This window comes from Artibeus jamaicensis, unplaced genomic scaffold (assembly GCF_021234435.1).
Source record: "Artibeus jamaicensis isolate MK-2021 breed Jamaican fruit bat unplaced genomic scaffold, CSHL_Jam_final scaffold_2375, whole genome shotgun sequence".
NCBI classification, from domain to species: Eukaryota; Metazoa; Chordata; class Mammalia; order Chiroptera; family Phyllostomidae; genus Artibeus; species Artibeus jamaicensis.
Genome location: NW_026522032.1, coordinates 1,470,966 through 1,491,846, shown reverse-complemented (window position 1 = coordinate 1,491,846; position 20,881 = coordinate 1,470,966). Strand labels below are relative to the sequence as shown.

The 20,881-nt window shown below is 37.7% G+C and overlaps 1 protein-coding gene across 5 annotated transcripts in view; it reads left to right on the top strand.

Annotated features, from left to right (window-relative positions):
* The window catches only part of EDA (ectodysplasin A), a 371,738-nt gene that overhangs the window by 87,932 nt on the left and 262,925 nt on the right, over positions 1-20,881 (top strand). The window lies entirely within an intron of this gene.

The following is a 20,881-nucleotide window of genomic DNA, read 5'->3' as shown; positions in this document are numbered from 1 at the left end:
ACAAAATGCATGCACTTAAGCTCATGCACTTTATAGGGTAAGCTCCTCAAATCCTCATTCATAATTTATTTACTTGTCATGCTTAAATCATGATTATCGGATTTCCCAGCCAACAGCTGTGGAGAGGCAATTTAGAACTGTTAGAAAGGCTCATAGAGGATAGTAGGAGGGAGGGACAGCTGACTGTAAGGAAAGAATCAGAAAACCAATAAAAAGGCCAAGGAGTCCAAGAAGTGTGGGACTAATAGCCCTACATCACTTCAATAGGCCTTAAGGGCATCAGTGCATTATAACAGTGCAGTAATTGCTGTTCTGAATAATGACCCAAATTCATAAAAAAAATTAAATTGTGAGTATCCACCATATTCCACTTATGAAGATAAGCAGTGAGGTTTTTGTCCAACAGATTAAATAAAACAGGTTTGTTTATAAAGTATTAAACTGTCAACTAGCTGGACAACTTGGATAATGCATTCCTGATTAGTTACAGATAAGCAAGGTTTTCCTTCACTTGGTATCTACTGGTATATTCTAGTTCAGGTCCCTCTAACTAGAACTGAAATACAATGGTGAGGCAGCATGAGGCAGTAAATCCATAAAGATGAATTGTTCATTCACACTACATTTGTAACATAGGAAATAGTTTCTACAACAGTTGTTAACTGATAAAAATGCTGTAAGCTCAATCATGTTAGTGTTTATTTGATAAGAAATGCCATTTGTTTAGCTTTGCTTGTTTATTCAGTGACTGTGGCATATAATTTTATTAGATACTGTGGAGCTGTCCCTCTCTAGCCACCAGAATGTTGAGAGAATCTGAGTTGGAGTAAGATTGGGTCAGAACTTGGAACTTAGCTTGGGGGCGGTGAAGATGGACAGAAGTCTTTATTTTGGAAGGTTTTCAATTCTAAACCTCTTGGTTTTGTTTTATTTTATTTATATATGAGTGCCAGAAGACAAGTGATTCATAGTCTGACAATATTCATTACTTATTTAGCTTTTTTCCCAAAAACTTTCATCTTCCTAAAATTCTGTCTCAGTGAGTGTCCAGGGAGAGAGAGAACCAAGATTATTTCCTGAAATGGAACCATCTAGATAGAACTGATGTGTTTCTGAATAATAGAGGAAACTAAAATTTAACTTTAAAAGTACTGTAATACTAAACAGCTCTTACATTTGAAGTAAATTATTCAACTAATTTTTTATTCTCCCTTGGAGCCAGTTAGCAAATAATTTTTGTGTTGTAGCAAGATCATAGCAAATGATTTCATGGGAACATTTATTCAAATGTTGTATTTTGTTAGCTGATAATATCTGGACATTTATGACATAGAAGCAAGTACAATAAATATTTGAGTGAATAGATTTAGGACCTAGATAGTTTATTTTTATTTAAAATTTTTTTCTTCTTCCATTGATTCAGGAAAGAAGAGAAGGGAGGGAGAAAGAAAGGGAGAGGAACATCAGTGTGAGAAGAAAACATCCACAGTTGTATGCTGCATGCCCACTGATGTGAGACCTAACCTAGGCATGTGCCCTGACCAGGAAACCTAACCTGCAAACCTTGAGTTTGCAGACTGATGCCCAATCAACTGAGCAACACTGACCAGGGCTGGGACCTAGATAATTCAGAAGAATCATTTTAAAACTTGTATTAGCTATGACATCTAAAGGCAGCATTTTAGGCCATCTTGTAACATATACAATTCAAGATACAGTGAAACAGACTTTCAAAATTAAGAACTTATGCAATGTGTTTTAGAAAGAACTTTATTACTAAGAATAATACACTTCTGGCTGGGTAGCTCCATTGATTAGAGTGCCATCCCCATATGCCAAGCTTGTAGGTTCGGCCCCTGGTCACAGCACATATAAGAATCTCTTGGACATGGTGATTGCTAGGGGGAGGGGTGGTATAAGTGGACTAAATGGTAATGGAAAAAATACAATAAAGATTAAAGATTAATTTTTTAAAAGAACAAATGAATGCATGAGTAATTGGAACAACAGATCAATGTCTCAAATCAATAATAAAATTTTTGAAAGAAAATAAGTAGGTTTCTAACACCCCCACCTAAATATTTTTGGGTATATTTACCCTCTTGGGAAAGTCACAAGATTTTTATTGTTGCAAATGTAGATCAAGATTTATACCTGGCTGGTGTAGTTCAATGGATTGAGTGCGGGCCTGCAAAAACAAAAGGTTGCAGGTTTGATTCCCATTCAGGGCACTTGCCTTGGTTGCAGACTGAGTCCCCAGTGGGGGGCTCACAAGAAGCAACCACACATTGATGTTTCTCTCCCTCTCTTTCTCCTTCCCCTCTCTCTTTAAATAAATAAATAAATAAATAAAACCTTTAAAAAAGATTTATTAACCTCTACAAACTAAACAACCAAACTGGAGTCAGTTTAAAAGGCTATGGTGGCCCTGGCTGGTGTAGCTCAGTGGATTGAGTGCAGGCCTGCGAACCAGAGTATCACGGTTCGATTCCCAGTCAGGGCACATGCCTGGGTTGCAGGCCAGTTCCCAGCAGGAGACACACAAGAGGCAACCATACATTGATATTTCTCTCCCTCTCTCCTTCCCTTCCCCTCTAAAGGTAAATAAATAAAATCTTAAAAAAATAAAATAAAAAGCTATGGTATATTATATAAATCCTACAAATTTCCTATAATCACTACAAATAACCTTTAAAATTTTTATGAATTTATTTAACAATAATAATCACAATGAATGTGAACATAAATACAATTTTTAATGAATACTAACTATAATTTCTACTGCTTCATCAAGAATATTTTTAAAATTTGTTTTGGTTGGAATCATTTTTAATAGTTAAATACAGAAATGAGCATTGAAATAGCATTTCTTTTTTCCACAAGTGCACAGTGGTAAAGAATACAAAGTCTTATAGTCTGGTGTTCTGACTTAATCCATGCCAAGGTGCCAAATTTTATCCAGCACTGTTTTTATTTTATTTGATAAGATTTCATAAGTTTTTATTTGTTTTTAGAGAGAGGAAGGAAGAGGAGAAATGGAGAAAAATATCAACGTGTGGTTGCTTCTCGTGCACCACCCCCTACTGAGGACCTGGCCTGCAACCCAGGCATGTGCCCTGACCAGGAGTGGAACTGGCGACCCTTTGCTTTGTGGGCCAGTGCTTAGTCTACTGAGTCACACCAGCCAGGGTGACACTATGTAAATTTAAGCTATGTAACTGCTGATGCAGCATTGCAAAATGATTACCACAATGAGGTTAGTTAATACATTTATTACTTCCCATAGTTGCCATTTTTTTTGGTGTGTGAGGTGAGAACTTTAAAGATTTGCATTCTTAATAACTTCCAACTGTACAATGTAGTACTGTTAACAATAGTCCCCAGAACTTAATTTCATAACTGGAAGTTGGTCCTTTGACTACCACCACCCATTCCTACTCCCCATCATCCCTGAAAACCACCAATCTACTCTGTTACTATAAGTTTACATAATTTTTAGATGCAACGTATAAGTGAGATCATTCAATATTTGTCTTTCTCTGACTTATTTCACTTAGCATAATACCTTCCAGGTTCATCTAGGTTGTCATAAGTGGCAGGATTTCCCTCTTTTTTATGGCTGAATAACATACTGCATTTTCTTTATCCATTTATCCATTGAAAGATATTAGGCTCTTTTCATGTCTTGCCTATTGTAAATAATGCTGCTATAAACATAAGAGTTGTAGATATTTCTTCAAGATAGGGATTTCATTTCCTTTCGCTGTATACCTAGCAGTGGAATTGCAGGATATGGTAGTTCTATTTTTAATTTCTTGAGGGGAACCTCCACATTGATTTTCATAGTGGCTGCACTAATTTACTTTCCATTAATAGTGTACAAGGGTTTCCTTTTCTCCACGTTTTCACTAGCATTTGTTTGTTGATTTGTTGATCTAGCAGGTGAGATAATATTTCATTGTGGTTTTGGTTTGCTTTTCACTGGTGATTGATGATCTGAAGCACCTTCTCATGTACCTGTTGAACATTTATATGTTTTCTTTGAAAAAATCTGTCTTCGGGGCCTTTGCCTACTTTTAAATCAGATTGTTTTTATTTTATTTTTAATGCTATTATCAATGGAGTTATGTTTACATTTTATTTCCAACTGTTTGTTACAAGTATAGACAAACAACTAATTTTTTAATGGCCTTGCATCCCACAGGCCTGCTAAATTCACTTATTAGCTCTAATTGTGTGTGTGTGTGTGTGTGTGTGTGTGTGTATTCCTTAGGATTTTAAAAATATGTCACCTGTGGCAAGAAATAGCTTTATTTCTCCCTTTTCAATTTGGGTATTTTAATTTATTTTTATTGCCTAGTTTAATAGAACCTCTAGTAAAATATTTAATAGAAATGGTGAGAGCAAACAACCTTGGTCTGTTGCTGTCTTTCACCACTGAATATGATATGAACTCTGGGTCTTTACTGAGTATACTGTATCCAGTTCAATTTCCTTACATTCCTGATTGAGTGTTATTTATCATGAAAGTGTTTTGAATTTTGCCAACATGTTTTTATGTCTTTTGAAATATGTTTTTCCCTTTTATTCTCTTCATATGGTATATTTCATTAATGGTAAACCTTGCATTCCTGGGATAAATCATGCTTGGTCATGGTATATAATCCTTTCTATATGTTGCTGGATTTAGTTTGTTAGTATTTTGTTGGGGATTTTATGCCTATATTTGTAAGATATTGATCTGTAGCTGTCTTTTCTTGTGATGTCTTTGTCTGGTTTTGGTATCAGAGTAATATAGACTCCATAGAATAAGTGGGGAAGTTTTCCTTGTTCTTTTGTTTCATGGAAAATTTTGTGAAAAAAGGGTGTTAACTATTCTTTAAATATTCATTAAAATTCACCAGTAAAGCTATCTGCACCTACGCTTTTCTTTGTGAGCTTTTAAAAATGTATTACTAATTCAATCTCTTGTTAGAGTACTATTCAGCTTTTTAATGTCTTCTTCAGTTAGTTGTGGTATTTTTGACATTCTAAGGATTCAGCTAAGTTATCTAATTTGTGTATATACAGTGTTTCTTTATAATGCTTTTTTAAAGATTTTATTTGTTTTTTAGAGAGAGGAAGGAAGGGAGAGAGATGGAGAGAAACATCAATGTGGTTGCCTCTCCCACGCCCTCTACTGGGGACCTGTCCCGCAACTCAGGCATGTGCCCTGACTGGGAATCGAATCAGTGACCATTTGGTTTGCAGGCCAGTGCTCCATCCACTGAGCCACACCAGCCAAGGCTATACTGCCTTTTTATATCTATATAGTCAGTAGAAATACCTCCTCTTTCATTCCCAATTTTAGTTACTTGAGCCTTATTTATTTATTTGTTTGTTTATTTTTTTGCTTCATCAGTCCAGGTAAAGTGTTGTCAATTTTGTTAATCTTTTCAAGGAATATAAAATTACATTGCAAGAAAGGAAGCATCAAATTAATGATAAGAAGGCAGCTACACAGCCTCTGTATAATTGGCAGTGTGTGTTCTTAGCCACATGTTTCTTAAAGTCTTGGAACCTCCGTTGGCTCATTTATAAAACAAGGTGATGAGACTTGCCTCAGATGTGTCTAAAGTTAGGTGAAATAACATATAAATTCTCTAGCACCATAACTATTTATGGTAGATTTTCAATAAATGTTCATGGAACATTTCTTCTACACCATTATACAGACCTCAGTGTTACCTTGTTCTTTGGTTCCGGGGTCAAAATCAATCAAGTAAACATGCAAAATGACTTATCTTTCAAAGCTTGAAAATGTATTTTTTCCCCACACCGTGTGCCTGCCGTAGAACCAAGATGATACTCATTTTCACTAAGACATAGGAACACACCACTTTCTGAATGTAATCAGTTGAAGCAATGATAGTTTCGTATTAATCACAGATGAGTCTGAAAGCACAAGTGAGATCCTAATTACTGTGTTCTATGTTCTTTTCACCTTTTTCTCATCTCATCATGATTGTAACACTGATGATAGGAAAGCATTCCATCCCCTAGAGTTCATGTCAGTCAAACCTTCCCAATCTGGCAAAGGCAGTAGACTTCCAGGAAATCCAGGAAGCTCAGAGAATCCTAAACTCTCATCTCAATAGGTATTCCCAACTCCAACTAAGATTTTTTTGCCTGTGGGGTAGAAAGTATAGACTCCTGAACGGATGCTAATTCATTCTTAAGAAACCTGTCCTGACTGGTGTGACTCAGTGGATTGAGAGCTGGCCTGGGAACCAGAGGGTTGCTGGTTCAATTCCCAGTCAGGGCACATGCCTGGGTTGCAGGCCAGGTCCCCAGTAGGGGGTGTGCGAGAGGCAACCACACATTGATGTTTCTCATTAATGTTTCTCTCCCTTTCTTTCTCCCTCCTTTCACCCCTCTCTAAAACAAACAAATAAATAAATAAATAAATAAATAAATAAATAAATAAAATCTTAGAAAGAAAGAAAGAAACCTGCCTTAACATCAGAGAATATGAAAACATTTGAAGTGTAGTAATATTTGGTACATAAATAATCTTACGACCGCCCTGGCTGGTATGGCTCAGTGCTTTGAGTGCTGGCCTAGGAACCAGAGGATCATTGGTTCGTCAAGGTACATGTCTGGGTTGTGGACCAGGTCCCCAGTACAGGGTGCACAAGAGGCAACCACACGTTGATGTTTCTCTCCCTCTCTTTCTCCCTTCCTTCCCCTTCCTCTAAAAATAAATGAATAAAATCTTTAAAAAATAAAATAAAAAAGAGGAATCACTTTTATGTATCTGTACAAATAATAAATACCCATTTGGAAAAAGAAAGAGAAACGAGTTTTAGCTAGCTCATGTACTATACTAGTAATGTGATCTTAGGCAAATGATTCAACTTCTCTGAGCTTCAATTTCTCTGTGTATGACATATGGGTGGTGATAAGAGAGCGCTTGGGGAGTTTTGGTAACATAAGCTTTGTAAAGTACTTAATAGAGTACTCAGCTAATTGTAAGGAATCTTTGTCAGAATAACTTCTCTGACCCATCTGGGTGTTACAACAGGCTCATTAGAGCTGTCTCCAATTGCATTTATAATTTTGGATTTTAGAGTATTTGATCTTAAATTTGGTTTAATTTTTTGAAGATTTGTATGAGCTAAGTTACTACTGGTAACAAAGTAGGCTTGCTTGCCTGTTCTATAATTGCAACAAGCTCTGCCATTGCTGGTCTCCTTTTTAGGTTCTAGCTCAGCCCATACTAATGCCCCAACTAGTGCCCCTCCTGGGGCCTCAGGACCCCAGTGCAGCTAGGCAAAATGGTATCTTACCAGGAAAATAGACCCTGTAGGCTGGCACATTGTTCTTTTTTTTTATGGAGAAAAAATAAAATGTATTACTAAAAACACAAGACAAGTAGGAAGTCACATATGATTATTTGCCAGAGAAAAACAGATAATACATACTAAAAGTCAAAATGGATTAAAGGCTTAAACATAGAGAAAACCTTTCTGGCATGGATCCTTGCAATGATTTTTTTAATGTTTTTTTTAAATTTATTTTTTATTTTTATTTTTTTATAATTAATTTTATTTAGTTATTTTTCAAGTACAGTTTTTAGTCTATTGGCACATTGTTCTGAAGACAGAAAATGAATCTCAATAGATGAACAGACTTGCACTGGAACAGGCAGGAGACGGACTTCTGCTTTGGTAACGTTACTAAAAATATTGTCATGGGCCCATACACTCTTACAACTGGAAGATACTTCAAAGATGATCTAGTTTCATTCAGTATTAATGATAGACATTTACTGAGTTTTCATTGTGTGGCCAGCACAGTGATGAGTGCTTACCTGCATCATTTCACTTAATTCTCCCAATGACCCTTAGAAGTATCCTATTGTTATATAAATTTTTATAAATGAGGAAACAGGTTCATGGAGGTTAACTTATCTAGGATTTCATAGCTAAGAATCAACAGATTTAGGGTTCAAACACAAGTGTCATTCCAGAACTTCATACCTTTGTACACTATAGTACCTCTCCTGCCCTTGTAGAGTATCCCTTCTAGAATATTCATGAAATATTATTTGGTATTCTTGAATATTTTCAAGGTGGTCAGTTTACTATTCTTCAAAAAAAAAAGAGATCTCATTTATTTTTTAGAGAGAAAGGAGAGAAACATCAATGTGTGGTTGCCTCTCACTCGCCCCCTACTAGCGACCTGGCCCACAACCAAGGCATGTGCTCTGACCAAGAATTGAGCAAGAGACCTTTTGGTCTCAGGGATGATGCCCAGCGCACTGGGACACACCAGCCAGGGAAGTTTACTGTTCTCTTGAGGCAGCTCTTTCTATTTATTTGACAAATTTAGTGACAAGGGGGAAAGATGTTGAGCTAAAGTCTGATTCTTTGTAACAACAAAATCATGGACTGTTAGAAAATGAGGGACTGGAAGATTGTGTCTTTCATTCCCTTCATTTTAGAGATGAGAAATCTCAACCTAAGGAAGGCAGATGAATAAGATCTCATAGGACTTCCAGAAATTTTGTCCTTTAAAGGCTGACAGTAACTCTGTTCTATATTCTTAAGATCAGTACTTAAAAAAAAACATTTTTAAAGAAGTTTAATTGAGGACTTCCGCCAAGTTGGAGGCATAGGTGGAAACACTGTGCCTCCTTGCACAACCAAGTTTAAAGACAACAAAGTTTTAGTAACAAAAGCGCAGCCAAAACACAGAAAATTGAACTATATGGCAGTCCAAAAACAATGAACCACTCAGCCATACTGGTAAGAGGGGCAGAGCCAGCAGCAGAGTGAGGTTGGGCAGGAAAGATCTCCCAACCCGGGCTTGCAGGCAGCCGTGAGCGAATGCCAGGTGTGGGGTAGCAATGGGTGGACCCAGTGAGGGCGCAAGGCAGGGCAGGCTGACCATGGTCACACATTCGTGTCCAGATAAACCAGTGAAGGAGCGAGTGATGAGACAGACCGCGCATGCCCCAGCAGCGGGAAGCAGCAGAGGGGGCTGCTATTGCCCCTCTTTGACCCCGCCCTCATATATAGCATCACAACTCAGCGACCTGGGTGACCCTGCCCTGGTGAACACCTAAGGCTCCACCCCTCATACATAACAGGCACGCACCGATCAAAACCTGGCTCAAGAAGAACTCAAAACCCCAGAGCCAATAACTCTAAGCGATGAAGAAATAGCCAAACTTTCAGATGCACAGTTCAAAACACTGGTGATCAGGATGCTCACAGAACTGGTTGATTTTAGCCACAAATTAGAGGAACACATGAAGGCTAAACTAAGTGAAATGAAGGGAAATGCACAGGAAACCAATAGTGATGGAAAGGAAACTGGGACTCAAATCAAGGGAGTGGACCAGAAGGAAGAAAAAATGACCAAACAGAAAAGAATAAAAAAACAAGAATTCAAAAAAATGAGGAGAGGCTTAGGAATCTCCAGGACATCTTTAAACGCTCCAACATCTGAATTATAGGGGTACCAGAAGGGGAAGAGGAACAGCCATGAGTGGAAAACTTATTTGAACAAATAAGAAAGGAGAACTTCCCCAATCTGGCAAAGGAAATAGACTTCCAGGAAGTCCAGGAAGCTCAGAGAGTCCCAAAGAAGTTGGACCCAAGAAAGAACACACCAAGGCACATCATCATTACATTAACCAAGATTAAAATGAAGAGAATCTTAAAAGCAGCAAGAGATAAGGGGACAGTCGCCTACAAAGGAGTTCCCATCAGACTGTCAGCAGATTTCTCCAAAGAGACCTTACAGGCAAGAAGGGGCTGGAAAGAAGTATTCCAAGTCATGAAATCCAAAGACCTACATCCAAGATTGCTCTATCCAGCAAAGCTTTCATTTAGAATGGAAGGACAGATAAAGTGCTTCTCAGATAAGGTCAAAGTCAAGGAGTTCATCATCACCAAGCCCTTATTATATGAAATGTTAAAGGGACTTATCTAAGAAAAAGAAGATAAAAAAGATGAACAGTGAAAGGACAGCAAACTCACAGTTATTAACAACCACACCTAAAACAAAAGCAAACTAAGAGCACAGCTACATCAGGAGCAGAACCATAGAAATGAAGATGTCATGGAGGGTTAGCAACAGGGGAGTGGGAGGAGGAGAAGTGGGGAGAAGGTACAGAAAATAAGTAGCATAGGCTGTAGGTAGAAAATCGATAGGGTGGAGGGCAAGAATAGTATGGGAAATATAGAATCTAAAGAACTTGAGACATGTGGTCATAAACTAAAAGGGGGGAATGGTGGAGGAGGGGGTGTTCAGGGTGGAGGGGAATGAAGGGGGGAAATAGAACAACTGTAATGGCATAATAAATAAAATATATTAAAAAATTTAATTGATTTTAGAGAGAGAGGAAGGGAAAGAGATACCTTGGTTTGTTGTTCCACCCATCCATGCATTCATTGGTCTATCTCTAAGCATGGATGGAACCCACAGGTCCACATGTCCACAAACCCACAACCCCAGTGGTATCAGGACAATGTTCCAACCAACTGAGCCATATGGCCAGGGCTTTTTATTTTAAATCCTCACTGAGGATATCTTTTTATTGATGTCAGGCATTGATGTGAGAGAGAAACAAACATCTATTGGTTGCCTCCCATGTGCACCCTGACCTGGGATGGCACCTGCAAGCCATGTATGAGCCTTGACCAGAGGTCAAACCCTCAACCTTGGTGTATCTGGGTGACACTCCAACTGAGCCATCAGGCCAGGTCCAGATCAGTGCTTTCAATATTTAAGGAAGCTTTTATCATTCCTTTTAATTTTACCTTTATGCCAAACATCACTAGTGTTTTCATTCCTTCCTTGTATGAGTGATTTGTGGGGTTGTCATTATTCTGGAAATTTCTGGAATCTACTCTCAATTGTTTATTTTTCCTCCTTGAAAATAGAACACACAGAAGTGGACATAATACTTTACATATTATCTCTTTAGCCCTGACTACAGTGAAATTATGCCTTTAATTGTTATTGGACTTCTATTAGTATAGACTATGATTGGGGGTGGACTTTTTGTTTCAGCAGGTATGTCATGAACTTGTGGCCTGATCAAAGGAACCATTTTTTAAAAATACATAATCTTTATTCTATTTTTTCATTACTGTTTAGTCCAGTTATGCCCCTTTCGCCTAGCAATCACCACACTGTTGTCCATGTCCATGAGTTCTTTTTCCTTTTTGCGCAATCCCTGGACCCCTCACTTTTTCCCCGCCCCACACTAGCTGTCATCTAAGGAACCATTTTTGAGATGAGGCATTACTGAAATCATAGTTCTGAACCACTGATTCAAGCATTATTTATTTAACTCTGAATTTCTGCAGGATGGTTTCATCAGTAATCTATTCGTTTAAAAATTAAAGGAAATGAAATGGCATTTGCAATCATGTTAGACCTTTTCTTTTTATACTTATTACCTACATTTGAATGGTTAATTTATAAGCACCAATATTTCCCACATTTGATTTTAAATCTTATTTAGATGGGACTAGCTTATGAGACCACTGATTTCCAATGGCAAGGCAAAGCTAATCCTTATCTGAAACCTAGGCAATGAAAGGCTTTCTTTCCCAGGCAAAACTAATGATACCCCTGAGTTCAATGAAAAAGGCCTAACTGGAAACCAAGAGCATGATTTCTCCTGATGCTCTTCTCCCTCTCTGCCCTCTGGGAGGATAGGAGAGGGCAGCATTATCTGTGGGGAAGGTTGCAAGAGTCATAGCAGCTGACCTGCAGCCAACCTGATCAATATTATTAAAGGAAAAAGAAAGTTCAGAAGAAAGACAGGATCCATTTTAATTGGAGTTTAGACACACTAGTCCTTGGATAATGATTCAGGACAGACTTTTAAAAAATATTTTATTTAGTTATCTTTAGAGAGAGGGGAGAAAGGGAGAGAAATATCTACTGGTTGCCTCTTGCATGCCTCACCTGGGGCCCTAGCCCACAGCCCAGGCATTTGCCCTGACTGGGAATTGAACCAGTGACCTTTTGGTCCACTGAACCACACCAGCCAGGGCTAGGACAGACCGAAGAATCCTGGGCTAGAAATCTTCAGGGCTAGATTCTTCAGGAAGAATCTTCAGGGCTAGAAATCCTGAAGAATAGGGGTGAAGCCCTAGGGACTGAACCTCTTTTACCACACTTTAGATGATGTCAGAGTTATGTTGTTACATTGATGTTTTAAGATACAAATGCTTACTTACTGTAGTAAATACAAGGACTGACATTTGGAAATATTTAAGTATTTTTGCCTTTGAAAAACCTCAGCTCTCTGGACTATACTCTCTATACCTTGATTTCCTTATCTATAAAATGAGGATAAGACTACTTAGAAGGCTCCCTAGCTTCCATGTCACCCCATACAGAAAGTCCTGTCTTTCCACTTAAACTTTGGTACTTTAAATTATGCTTAGGACTTCATATATAAATTATGTGAATTGTGGTTTCATGTGTATATATGTTATGTCTCCTCTTAAATTATAATCTTCTTGAGGTCAGATGCTAGTTGAGTTTTCATTGTTTTTGACCTTTATAATTCCTAGGCTAATGCTTATATATAATACACTTACATATTATAATAATTTAGTGGCCTTCTTTAAATCATGATTTTTATCATCTTTTTCTGATAAAACAGTGAATATTTATTTAGGTATATGGAGCAGCATAAACAAGAAATAAGGAGAATGAAGGAACAAAATAAGTGTAAATGACATAAGTTCAGAGCCAAGTTAGTAAGCACAAATGGAATAAAAAATTACATGAATGGTTTAAAGTTTAGCAGGAAAGCCTCAATGACCATTTCAAGAAATTTGAGAGAGAGGGGGAAGTGATATACTTAGTAATAGGTGAAAATTGACTGGTAGGCATGATAACAGTGTTGGAGAAGAACAAAATTAGAAGAGATGGAGGAGCCAGAAGTCAATCATTGATGTGTGAGAGCAGTCATAGCTCTTTTTGTGATTTTTTTACATTTTATTTATTTATTTTTATAGAGAGGAAGCGAGGGAGAAAGAAAGGGAGAGAAACATCAATGTGTGGTTGCCTCTCATGCATCCCCTACTGGGGACCTGGCCCACAACCCAGGCATGTGCCCTGACTGAGAATCAAACTCATGACCCTTTGTTTCGCAGGCCGGTGCTCAGTCCACTGAGCCACACCAGCCAGGGCTATTTTTTTAAAATCATCACCTGAGGATATGGTCACTGATTTCAGAGAGAGAGAGAGAAAAAACACATATCAATTTGAGAGAGAACATCGATCCATTGCCTCCAATACATATGCAGACCAGGGATCTAACCCACTACCTAGGTATGTGTGCTGACCAGTAGTGGAACCTGCAACTTTTTTGTGTATGGGGACAACACTCCAACCAACTGAGAAGCCCTTCCAGGGCAGTCATAGCTCTTATTTTTTGTCTCTGATAATTACTCAGTGCTCTGAGTGTAGAAGAATCTAAGAAACTTGTCTGAATTACTTAACTTTGCTTTGCTTCAGTTTCCTCTTCTGTAAAATGAGTTTTATAGTATCACCTGCAGAGGACTGTAGTAAAGATGAGATGAGCAAGTGTACATTTATGTAATAGTGTAAGTGTTCATTAAACATTATTTGTTGCTGGTTGTGTCTTCATGAGGTTTGTTTACAGTAGGAAAATGAGTGGGTGTCAGAGCTGAGTGATAGGGAAGACGATAAACTTAGGGAGGAATTAGGTAGAATGATTTTATTTTTATTACTACTATGTTATTGTTATTGCTAATGTATGTGTAGTAATGAAATGATAAAATGTTTCCCAGTACAATATGTCTTTTGATCCATGCTTCAACCCACCTAAACCATCCTCTGGACAGGCAATTGATTTTGACATGGGCACAGAAGAGCTGATCTTTAGTCAGGATGCTTAAGCAACAATTGTCAAACTTGTCACCTCCCCTCTCCCACTCTCCATCCCCAGTTCTCCAATCTGTTTGGTGAGAAGGAGCTTGACCATCCTCAATTCACTTACCAGAGAAGGTGACAAATACATTTACCTTTTGTCCTCACCCCCATTTTTCTCACCTGCACATGCCCTTTCCTCTTTTGAGCATCCATTAATAGGAGCAATGTTTCCAAGTTTATGGGTGGAGTATAGTCTTTGAGATTTGGGTTAAAAACTTCAGTGCCACCTGAAGAAAGTAATCAGGAACATAATTAAGCAGGTGGAACAAATGTGTTCAATCTGATTGAGGAAAACAATAACCAGCTTTAAAGTAATACATTAGCCTCAGGTTCATGGTTCATAATCAAGCTGGGAACGAGGAAGGAGAGAATGTATGGGTTTTCTGGGGACATCTGAGAATACAAGCACTGCCTCTAACATGGCTGATTCCAATGGGGGAATGGAGGAGCCTCTTCTTAGTCACCTCCAGAAAAATTGGGAGCTTGTCATTAGTTCTGCAGTGATGCACATAGGATTTCAAAGAACCCATTCACTTCATCCTGTGTGTGCTATGGTAGATAGCAGTGTTTCAAACTCTCACAAAACAAGAAATGTTGGTGGTAATATTAAAGTCTAACATCTACTGCATGGAGAAACATAATTTCTATTAAGTATTGATTGTTTCCTTAAGACAGAACTGGACAGACATATTTGGCATAGAATTCTTGTTTGGAAAGATTGATTTTTTTTTCCTTTCTGTATCTAAAGCCAAGATTCGGAGTATTAGAGAAGCTCTGGGTTGGAACAGACATTAATGTCATCCAGTTTAAGTCCCTATCTGCTTTGTGAGTCACCTGTACAATGTATCTACCAAGTGGCTGTCAGGCTAAGCTTGAAATGTGCCAGTAATGGAGAATCTGCTCTTGCTGAGATAGCCCTGCCATTTGCAGACCAATCTAGTTGGTATAAGTCTTCCTTATTTAATACTGCAGTCTGCTACCCTGTGCCTTCCTCTGTGGCACATGTAGCAAACACAAGGCCTGTGGGCTGAATCCAGTCCTCCACCTTGTTTTATCTGGCCTGGCACCTTGTTTCTATCTGATGGCAGTGCCAAGCTATCACTTAACAGTTAAGGAGTAGTTACATTTATACAGTCTTAAAATTACATTTGGCCCTTTGAAGGCAACTGCAAGGCTGATGTGACTCCTGGTGAAAATGAGTTTGTTTGACACTCCCACTCTATGGAGTCATAAAGTCTCTTCTACTTGATAGCCCTTTGAGATGTAAGACACAAATCACCATGTCCCCCTGCTTGTCTTCTCCCTGCTATAGGCTAAACATCTTTCAGCAGTTTTTCTGTTACATGTGCTACTACAGTGTGTCTTGCAATAATAATTTTGCAGCTGAGTTTTTACACACTCTGAATTGGGAGCTTCTTGAGGGCATGGATCATATCTTACTTATATTCATATATTTCTCTTTTTATTTAATTGAATTTTATTTATATGTAGACAGAGGGGGAAGGGAGGGAGAAAGAGAGGGAGAGAAACATCAATGCATGGTTGCCTCTCAGGTGCCCCCTACTGGAGACCTGGCCTGCAACCCAGGTATGTGCCCTGGCTGGGAATCGAACCAGTGACCCTTTGGTTGGCAGCTCACACTCAATCTACTGAGCTAAACCAGCAAGGACTATATTTGTATATTTCCGATAGTGTTTGGATGTTCTCTGATTTGTCCTTCATTAAACAAATAGTTACTGAATGCCTTTTGTGCCCTTAAAACCCTGTATGTACCAAGATTTAGTAATGTTAACAGTGAAAGAGGCAGGCATACTCCTTGACCTTAATACGGAGGTAGCTTGAGATACAGAGAACAGAATGGGCCATACAAAACAAGGTGGCAAGGCTGCCACACAGGAAGGACATAGTACATGGTTTCCAGCCAAGGCTTTTTGAGTCAGAGAAGGCTTTTCTTTCCTGTTGTTAAAACAGAAAAAGTGTTCTAGATGTAGTCTAACCCAGAGGTCCCCAACCCTGTGACATTGACCTAGATCTGTCTGCAAGTGAAGCTCGCCTGAGCTCCACCTCCTGACCCTGCCCACCCTGTCTTCTATAACAGGTCCCTGGTGCTAAAAAGGTTGGGGACTGCTGATCTAACCAGGCCTGAAGATTACATTCTTCAACTGGATATATATCTGTTACTGTACCTTCATGTGATAGTAACCTTTTTTATGCTACTATACATTGTATAATCATTCATTCAGTAATTTTTTTGAGATTTTATTTATTTTTAGTGAGATGAAGGGAAGGAGAAAGAGAGGGAGAGAAACATCAGTGTGTGGTTGCCTCTCATGTGCCCCCCACCAGGGACATGGCCCACAACCCAGGCCTGTGCCGTTTGGTTCATAGAACAGCTCTCAATCCATGGAGCCACTCCAGCCAGGGCTCATTCAATAAATTTTTAAAAGATTTTATTTATTTATCTTTAGAGGGGAAAAGAAGGAGAAAGGGAGAGAAATATCAATGTATGGTTGCCTGTTATGTGTCCCCTGCTGGGAACTAGTCTGCAACCCAGGCATGTGCCCTGACTGGGAATCAAACTTTGATCCTTTGGTTCGCAGGCCTGTGCTCAATCCACTGAGCTACACCAGTCAGGGCTTCATTCAATAAATTTCTAATGAACACTTACCATGCACAAGAAGCTCTGATGGCAACTGAGGTGACCACAGTGACTAGGGGTAGATTTATAATGAAGCTAATGAAACTTAAGCTCCAAGGCCCCTCACTGGCAGTGGTCCCTGCTAAAGCCCTTCAGCTAATTTTGTATTATTTTTCTTAAAGAAGATGCTGCAATTTGTATATTCTCCAAGTCTACCAAAACCTGTATCTGCCTCTGGCTAGTATCCCACGGTGTGGGTGTACCATAGTTTATTTAACCATTTATCTGTTGAAATCATCAAGGCTGATTTCAGTGGGGGCAATTTCAAATAAAGCTGCTATGAACATTTATCTACAGTTTTTATATAAATATAAATTTTCATTTTTCTGGGATTGATGCCCATAAGTACAGTTACTAGGTAGGTGATAATGATAGTTGTAGGTTTAATTTATTTGTTTGTTTGTTTATTCATTCATTCATTTATTTTTAAAAGAATTTGCTGAGCTGTTTTCTAGAGCAGTTGTACTATTTTACAGTCACACCAGCAACATATGAGTGATCTTGTTTATCCACATCCTTGCTAGATTTTGGTTTTATCATTATATTTTATTTTAGCTTTTTGGATAGGCATGTAGTCATATCTTATTGTGGCTTTAATTTTCATTTCTTTTATGGTTAATTTTATTGAGCATCTTTTTATGTATTTATTGGCCATCTTATATTCTCTTTGGTTAAATGTTTTGTCATATCTTTGTCCATTTTGTAATAGGATTATTCTTTTTATTTACTGTTGAGTTGTAAGAATTTTTTTATATATTCCAGGCATAAGTCTTTTTTTAAAAAATGTAGTTTGCAAATATTTTTTCCTAGTCAGTGTTCTTGCCTTTTTTAAAAAAATCTGTTTACATAGGTTTTCAAAAAGCAACAGTTTTTAATTTTCCTGAGGTTCAATCTATCAATTTTTCCTTTATGGATTCTGCTTTTGGTGTTATGTGTAAGAACTCTTTGTCTAGTCATAGATCCTAAAGATTCATCTCCTATGTTTTTATCTAAAGGTTTTATTATTCTGCTCTTTAAAGTCTGTGATCCATTCTGAGTTAACGTTTATATAAGGAATAAAGATAGGTTGAGATTACTTTTCTTTTCATTTTACTTTATTTTTATTTTATTTTATTTAACCTCACCCAAGGATATGTTTAATGATTTTAGAAAGAAAAGAAAAGAAAAGAAAAAAGAAAATAAATGCGGGAAGGAAGGGAAGTTAAGGGGAAAAGGGGGGAGGGATTTGGAGGAACAAATAGGAAGGACACAGGGACGAGAACTAAGGGGGGTGGAAATGGGAGGGAGGTGGGGAGCAAGGGGCGGGGGAGGCTGGGATGGGAAAAATAGACAAAAAACTGTACTTGGAAAATAACTAAATAAAATTAAAATTTTTCACTACAACAAAAAAAGAAAGAAAGAAAAAAGTGGGGAGAGAGAGAAAGAGAAACATCGATCAGTTGCTTTCTCAAACCCGCAACCTAAGAATGTGCCCTGACTGGGATCCAATCCACAACCATTTGGTGCATGGGGTGGCATTCCAACCAATTGAGCCAACTGGCCAGGGCAAGGTGCTTTTCTTAACTATGGATATTCATTGTTCCAGCACCTCTTGTTGGGAAGATTGTCTTCCTCCATTGAATTAATTTTGAACCTTTGTGAAAAAACAATTGAGCCTATTTATATGTTCCTATTTGTGATTCTGGTATATGTGTATATATAAACATACAGATGGATCCATAAGTTTTACTCCTCAGCTGATACCACTCTCTTCTGATTTTGGTGAGTATATTGTAACCCCTAATATGTGGGAGAGTGATTCTACCCACTTTTTTCTTCTATTCCAAGGTGGTTATTGATGTTCTAGGACCTGTGCTTTCCCATACAACTTTTAGAGTAAATTTACCTATGTCTACAAACATCCTTGCTGGCATTTTGATAGGAATTACAATAAACCTGTGCATCAACAGGGAGAGAATTGCCAGAGTTACTGTATTATCTTCCAATCCATGAACACAGTATATCTACTCCAGTATTTTATTTCTTTTATCAGCATTTATAATTTTTAGCATACACATCCTGTCCTGAATATGTTTTGTTAAGGATATACATAATTATTCTTTTTCTACAGACCAATTGTAAGTGGTATTGTGTTTTTAATTTTGGTTTTTGTGTTTTAATTTTGGTATTGTTTAAAAAAAAATTTTTGCCATGGCTGGTATTGCTTGGTGGATTGAGTATCAGCTTATAAACTGAAAGGTTGCTGGTTCCATTCCTGGTTGGGGCATGTGCCTGAGTTGTGGGCCAGGTCCCAGTTTGGGGTATGTGACAGGCAACCACACATTAATGTTTCTCTCCTACTCTTTCTTCCTCCCTTCCCCTCTCTCTAAAAATAAAATAGAGTCTTTAAAACTTTTTTAAATAAAAAATAACTTTTTTAGTATACAGAAATGCAATTTAATGTTTGCATGTCAGTCCTCTATCCTGCAACATGATGATGGTGAACTCACTTACTGGTTCTAAGAATATTTTCATTGTGATTTTCTATATATGCAGAGCATCTGCAAAAAGAAATCGTTTTTTTTCCATCTAATCCATGTCTTTTTTTTTCAACTTCCAGTACTGTGTCACATAAGAGTGTTGAGAATGAATATCCTTGCCTTATTTATATCTTGGGTGAAACATTCAGTCTTTCGCCATTAAGTATGCTGTTAGCTGCAGGATTTCTAAAGATGCTTTTTTTTATCAAGTTGAGGTATGTCCCCTTGATTTTAAATTGTTACAAGGGTTCTTTCTTTTCTCTTCTTTTTTTTTTTATGAATGGATGTTGTATTTTGTCATAATTTATTAAGATTTTATATGTTTATTTTTAGAGAAAACAGAAGGAAGTGAGAAAGAGAAGTAAACATTAATGTGTGGTTGCCTCTCACATGGCCCCCACTGGGAACCTGGCCCACAGCCCAGACATGTGCCCTGACTGGGAATCAAAATGCTGACCCTTTGGTTCACAGCTTGCGCTCAGTCCACTGAGCTGCAGTAGCCAGGGCAATTTTTTTCATACTTTTACTGCATCAGTTGATGTGATCATGTTTCTTCTTTAGCATGTGATTGTGGTGGATTACATTGATTGATGTTTTAAAAAAAAGATTTTATTTATTTTTAGAGGGGAAGGGAGGGAGAAAAGAAAGGGAGAGAAACATCAATGTGTGGTTGCCCCTCGCATGCCCCCCACTGGGGACCTGGCCCACAACCCAGGCATGGGCCCTGACCAGGAATTGAACCAACAGCTCTTTGGTTCACAGGCCAGTGCTCAACCCAGTGAGCCACATCAGCCAGGGCCTTTTCTTTTTCTTAAGATAGGATTTTAGTGGTATAAATTTCCTTCTCAGTATTGCTTTAGCTGTACCCCAGGTAATTTTGCTATGTTGTATTTTTATTTTCACTCAGTTTTATGTATGTTTGATTTTCTTTGATACTTCATCTTATTCACTGATTATGTAGAAGTATGTTTTCTAATTTCCATGTAGAGATTTTCTGTTTTCTAGTATTGATTTCTAGTTTCATTTAATTAGATTATATTATATCAGATAATATACTGCATGATTTTAATTTCTTTAAATTTCTTTTTTTTAAATTTCTTTAAATTTCTTGAAGTTTGTTTTATGGGCTGGGATATGCTCTGTTCCATGACCACTTGCAAAAATATGTATTCTGTTGTTTAGTGGAGAGTTCTATACATGGAAATTGGATTCTATTGATTATATTTTTCTGATCTTCTATATCATAGTTAATATTCTCTCTTGCAGTTCTATCAGTTGCTGAGGGTGAGGTGTTTAAGCCCCTAACTATATATAATCTTGGGTTTTTCTATTTCTGCATTTAGTTCTATCAGTTTTTTCCTATGTATTGAGGTTTTAGTGTTTGTTGTCCAGTTGTAAATTGCTTTACATTGGAGATAGATACGTACATTCTGAAAAATCCATCATTAGGCCACTTTGATTGCTGGGCGAACATCATAGAGTTCACTTACATAAACTAGATGACATGGCCAATACACACCTAGGCCAGATTGTATAGCCTGTTGCTTCTTGGCAGTAAACTTGTACAGCATGTTACTGTAAAGAATACTGTAGGCAGTATTAACACAGTAGTAAGTATTTGTATCTAAATATATCTAAACATAGAAAAGGTAGAATAGAAACATACTTTAAAAGAAAAAAAGTGTGCACC